Genomic DNA, 5138 nt, shown 5'->3' on the forward strand with positions numbered 1-5138 from the left:
CCATCTCAGCTCACTACAACCTCCACCTTTGGGTTCAAGCGATTCTCCTGACTCAGCCTCCTGAGTAGCTGGGATTACCTGAGTAGCAGGCCACCATGCCCTGCTAATTTTTTGTATTTTTAGTAGAGACAGAGTCTCCCATGTTGGTCAGGCTGGTCTCGATCTTCTGACCTCATGATCCACCATCCTCGGCCTCCCAAAGTGCTGGGAATACAGGCATGAGCCACCTTAAAAGATTTTGAAATATTTGTAAGACTGTATTCTTACATAGAATATATACTAATGAATATACTAATAATATACACTCATTCTAATACATATATGATATATATACCAATTCTCTTACACTACCCTTACAGGTTTTATTCTTTACTAATACAGGTATCATGATAATAGGAATTTTACACTCCTTTTGGAAAAGAAGAAAGCAAATAAATTAAAATACTTTAACTTCATGGGCTCTCTGCTCCTCCTGTTCGACAGAGAGCTGCTTCTAGTCTCCCATTGCCAGCCACATCCCTGGGACACCATAGGGAATGTGAAGGTCGGAGTCAACGAATTTGGTTGTATTGGCAACCTGGTCACCAGGGCTGCTTTTAACTCTGGTAAAGTGGATATTGTTGCCATCAATGATCCCATCATTGACCTCAACTACATGGTCTACATGTTCCAGTATGATTTCACCCATGGCAAATTCCATGGCACTGTCAAGGCTGAGAACAGGAAGTTTGTCATCAATGAAAATCCCATCACCATCTCCCAGGAGCAAGATCCCTCCAAAATCAAGTGGGGCGATGCTGGTGCTGAGTATGTGGTAGAGTCCACTGGTATCTTCACCACCATGGAGAAGGCTGGGCCTCACTTGCAGGGGAGAGCCAAAAGGGTCATTATATCTGACCCCTCTGCTGATGCCCTCATGTACATGATGGGCATGAACCATAAGAAGTATGACAACAGCCATAAGATCATCAGCAATGCCTCCTGCACCACCAACTGCTTAGTGCCCCTGGCCAAGGTCATCCATGACAACTTTGGTATTGTGGAAGGACTCATGACCACCATCCACGCCATCACTGACACCCAGAAGACTGTGGATGGCCCCTCCAGGAAACTGGTGTGATGGCCGTGAAGCTCTTCAGAACATCATCCCTGCCTCTACTGGCACTGCCAAGTCCGTGGGCAAGGTCATCCCTGAGCTGAACAGGAAACTCACTGGCATGGACTTCGGTGTCCCCACTGCCAACGTGTCAGTGGTGGACCTGACCTGCCATCTGGAAAAGCCTGCCAAATATACTGACATCAAGAAGGTGGTGAAGTAGGCATTGGAGGGGACCTCAAGGGCATCCTGGGCTACACTGAGCACCAGGTGGTGTCCTCTGACTTCAACCGTGACACCCATTCTTCCACCTTCGATGTTGGGGCTAGCATTGCCCTCAACAACCACTTTGTCAAGCTCATTTCCTGGTATGACAAAGAATTTGGCTATAGCAACAGGGTGGTGGACCTTATGTCCCACATGGCCTTCAAGGATTAAGACCCCTGGACTACCAGCCCCAGCAACAGCATGAGAGGAAGAGAGACTCTCACTGCTGGGGAGTCCCTGCCACACTGAGTCCCCCACCACACTGAATTGCCCCTCCTCACAGTTTCCATGCAGACTCCTTGAAGAGGGAGAGGCCTAGGGATCCCCACCTTGTCGTGTACCATCAGTAAAGTCCCCTGTGCTCAGCCAAAAAAAAAAAAAGAATACTTTAACTTCATTAATAACATGTTATTCTTCTTGTGTTTTCTGATTATATATGTGTGTATATATAGAAAGACAGATTATGTAGATTATATTAATTAATTTTATTCAAAAACCTAGTTGCATTTATCACCATTATTTGATATTTTTAACCATTTATCATTATTTAATATTATTTTTAATAATATTTTAACTATTATTAAATAATTTTCTATTTTTGCTTGATGCCTCTCCAACAATATTTCTGAGAATCTCACCCTCTAATTAAGGACACCTTCACAATTTTCTGTTTTTACTTTTTAGAAGATGGTTTTTATTTATTATTATTTCATAAAGATTCTGGAGGAGTGTTGATTTTTAGGACAGAAGATACATTCAGTTAGCACATTGAATAACTCTCATTACATGTTCTTGGCTCTTACAAAACATATTGAGAAGTATTTTTATAAGATTAAAAATTTTTTTTGTTGTTGCAGATGTGGTTTTTAATTTTGTTTTGTTTTGTTTTTGGAGGTTGCTGTTTTACTACAGTTTTTTAAAGCTTTGCTTTCTTTCATCTTATTTGTGTTTCGTTAAACATCTTGAATTTTTGGATTACTGGCATTCATCAGTTTTTGAAAACCTTAGTCATTATTGCTTCAAATATTACTTCTCCTATTTTCTATATTTTCTCCTAGCATGACTACAATTTAATATTATTTTAGCACTTCTCACTATATTTTCTATATCTTTTATCTCCTCTTGTTTTATTATTTTGAATCTCTCCTTTATTCTAGAAGGATTACTGTGAGTTCTCCCCTAAGTTCGTAATTTTCTCTTCAGTTTTGCGTAACACACAGTTATATAAGGTTGGTACACCGACCTAATACAAACATTGTATACCATCATTTTTCTGGGACTGCCATACCACAAAGGCAAACAGGCTACCTCAGGTATTTCTTTGCTTATAGATGACTGTCTTGTCCCTGTGTTTAACATTGTCTTCCACATGTGGTTGTCTCTGTGTTCAAATTTTTCCTTTGTAAGGATTCCAGTCATATGGATCAGGGCCCATTCTAGTGAGCACATTTTAACTTGACTGCCTTTGAAATGGTACTGTTTTAACTTAACATCTCATTCTGAATATTGAGGAAAAAGACTTCAACATTTCTTTTTTTGGAGGCTAAAATGTATCCTTTAACACCATTCACTGAGTTCTTAATTTGGCTTAACTTTTTTTTTGGTCGGAGTTTCCATTCAGTTCTTTAAAAAACAAAAGTATCATTTCCTTTTTATAGTTTCTAGTTCTCAGCTAAAATTATTCATTTTTAACAGTATTTTCCTAAGAATTTTAAGCTTATTTGTTTTATAGTGTTAACCAAAAAACAGATTTGTGGACGAGTTTGTGAAAAATGTATGTATATTTTTGAGGGAAGTCAAGCATGTGTGTAATGGCTAAACAGATGTAATATAAATTCTACGTTCACTTTGTGGTAGGATTTCAATACTAAAATAAGGGTGATTTTGCCTCAATAAGTCATATGGGGAACTACTGGGCAAAGGAAAGTTTTTGTACCTCCTCTACAAGTCAATGGAAACTGGCTGGAAGTTTGTGGCAGTTTATCAGGAAAGAACGTCTGTAAGGCCTGTCTCAGTCTATTCAGAGTTGTAGCAGGCCAACAAAGCAGAAGTCATCAAAAGGGCAAGGAGAAAAGCCTGGATTGGATGGTCTTTAAAACAGAAAGCTACAAGTTTTCTAATTAGCAGGTTCCAGCTGGTCAGTCAGTCTCCACCAGGTGTTCTGTCTGAGGTCAGTTGGGGAATTTACAGCCATAGCTGTTTTGACATGGTTTTTGAGAAACTGGTTCTGCTTAATTATAGGAATAAAAACCTTGTGACAGATAGTGACATGTGTTTTCTTTGTGAGCACAGGGATACGTGACCAACCTCTCACCCTGCCATGGCCATTTGGGTCTGTTTTGTCATTTTAGTATGTCTCTTTTTAGCCAGAGAGTTCATTATGTTTGCCTGCTGAAGTGTATTTTAACAATAGTCAGTATACTAATTTCAATATCAAGAGTCCTTGTAGGTTAGTTTTCACTCACTTTCTTTTTTGATTGTTTTCATTTAAGTTCAGGTTTTTTCTTATCTTTGGTTAACATTGTTTTTGCCTAAGTGATTTCAGAAATAAGACTAACATTGTCTTTTACCAAGGGAATTTTTATATGATCAGATGAGTTATGTGATGACACAAGCAATCAAGTATTGCCATAATAAAATTTCAACCAGAGAAATGTCTAATATATGATAATATATGTGAAAGATGGTTCGTGTTTGCTGTATTCCTACTCCAGTGATTCACCTCTTCAAAGGTCTAATTTGAAGCACAGAGCAGTGTATCAGAACCCCCATTCAGAAAGAATCCTGATTTTATTCTCTTCCCTCTCACTAGGTTTTCAAATATATTGTTCAGAATTTTGTGTCTTCTAGTTTGTCAAATTCATCCAAGCCTAAATACTGGGTTCAGTTTCTTCGATAATGAAGTATTACAGAAAAGCAAGCCTGAGGGTGTATATTCATGGAAACAAGAGTGGTCAGGCTTTGCTGAAAGACCTAGTGAGATAAAGGGTGGTAAGTTTCAACTGGACTCAGCAGCAGAGAATCACTGGTGATCTTGGCAAGAACATTTTCAATGACATACTGAGTCAGAATATTACATAAGTTGGAAGGAAAAAATAGTTTGCTAAATATTTTAAATCCTTCATATTATCTAGAGAAATAGAGGCACTTAAAGTGTTTATTAAGTTAAATATGTAATTTCAGGAGTAAAGCATTTTTAAAGAGATAAAAGAGGAAGAATAAAAGAAACAAAAATGTATTAACACTCAAAAAGGCAGTCAAAAAAGCAATGAAATGTGGAAAAAATCAAAATAAATGAGGTTGTAGAAATAATGCAAAATACATCTAAAAATAAGTGATAAAATGCAACAAATAGATCTATTATTTAAAAAAAAAAAGCTGTGTGCTCTTTGCAAGTAATCCATTTTAATTTTAATGTCAGTCAGGTGCAATGGCTCACACCTGGAATCCCAGCATTGTAGCAGTCTGAGGCAGGCAGATCATATGAGCCCAGAAGTTCAAGTCCAGCCTGGGAAACATGGCAACACCCTGTATCTACTAAAAATGTGGTGGTGTGTGCCTGTCGTTCCAGCTCCTTTGGAGCCCAGGGGGTTGAGGCTGTAGTGAGCTGAGATGGCACCATTGAACTTCAGCCTGAATGACAAAGTGAGACTTGTCTCAAAAAACAAAAAAAAAACAAAACCCAAAAGATAATGTCATGGGAGTTTGCAAAATAAATATATGTTTGCATATATATATATATATATATATATATATATATATATATATACACACA

General features: G+C 38.0%; 1 pseudogene; it reads left to right on the forward strand.

Moving 5' to 3' along the window:
• The first annotated feature begins 454 nt into the window (after positions 1–454).
• LOC144581671 (glyceraldehyde-3-phosphate dehydrogenase pseudogene) lies at positions 455–1693 on the forward strand (annotated as a pseudogene).
• Positions 1694–5138: the final 3445 nt, after the last annotated feature.

The sequence above is a fragment of the Callithrix jacchus genome, chromosome 3 (assembly GCF_049354715.1).
Source record: "Callithrix jacchus isolate 240 chromosome 3, calJac240_pri, whole genome shotgun sequence".
Classification (NCBI taxonomy): Eukaryota; Metazoa; Chordata; class Mammalia; order Primates; family Cebidae; genus Callithrix; species Callithrix jacchus.